Here is a 958-nt window from a genome sequence, read left to right as displayed (position 1 = left end):
CAGATTATCATATGTTATGCTATTAATATTTTAATCATCAATGGATACTTGATGCATATATCGTATATATTTCTGGATTTGGAGGAAAAGGTCACCAGTGCTTAATGTATAATACGAAGATATGATGATTATAACCGTGTGATTCCTAGTGACACCGCTTGTCCATACTTATGTATATCAAATTAATGTAATTTGTCACTAAAAAAGAAATAATAAAAAAAGGGAACCTATATTTCTTTGTCTGTTTGTTTATATAACTCCAATTCTTATGTTTTAGTTATGATGAAAGATGTACAGGGTGACAAATATAATAACTTTTTTACCTGAGGAGTAAAAAAACACCAGAAAGTCTGACCACGAGAATGTGTCACTATAAAATAATTTTATTCATATAATGACATTTGGTAAAATATAGACTAGCGTATATATTTCTTCATTTGATAGGTGGCGTTCATCAGTGCTTAACTATATAACCCTGAAATATGCTCATTATGCTCTCATGATCCCAGATGGTTACGTAGGATTATGTCTTGAGCTCAAACTATCCCCAGATAAAGTAGAAAAAAAAAATGATGGCTGGTTTCTCAGAATATGAACTTTTCAGAAGCAAGTTTAATTGATCCTTCATTTCTTAAGGAATATTTACCATTTATGTATAATAAATAGGAAATTTCATACTCTAGAACAGTGGTTCCCAACCTTTTTCAGCTTGTTACCCAATTTAGCATGCCACATTAAGCATGTTACCCCTTTCACAAAATGTTGTCAACATTTATATATATATGGCTAAACTAAAACACTAGAGATAATTTCTTTTATTTATTGTATTAGTACATTTTGCATCTCTAATGACTTACCAAAGATGTCAAGAGCATCAGTGAGATGGTTGGAGTTGCATATTTGAAGCTAGTTGAGGAATTCTTGGTTTCGTGGTTGAGAGTGCCAGCCTGGCATCGTT

Source organism: Palaemon carinicauda, chromosome 13 (assembly GCF_036898095.1).
Source record: "Palaemon carinicauda isolate YSFRI2023 chromosome 13, ASM3689809v2, whole genome shotgun sequence".
NCBI classification, from domain to species: domain Eukaryota; kingdom Metazoa; phylum Arthropoda; class Malacostraca; order Decapoda; family Palaemonidae; genus Palaemon; species Palaemon carinicauda.
The sequence above is the reverse complement of the archived record's forward strand: the minus strand, read 5'-3'. Positions refer to the sequence as shown.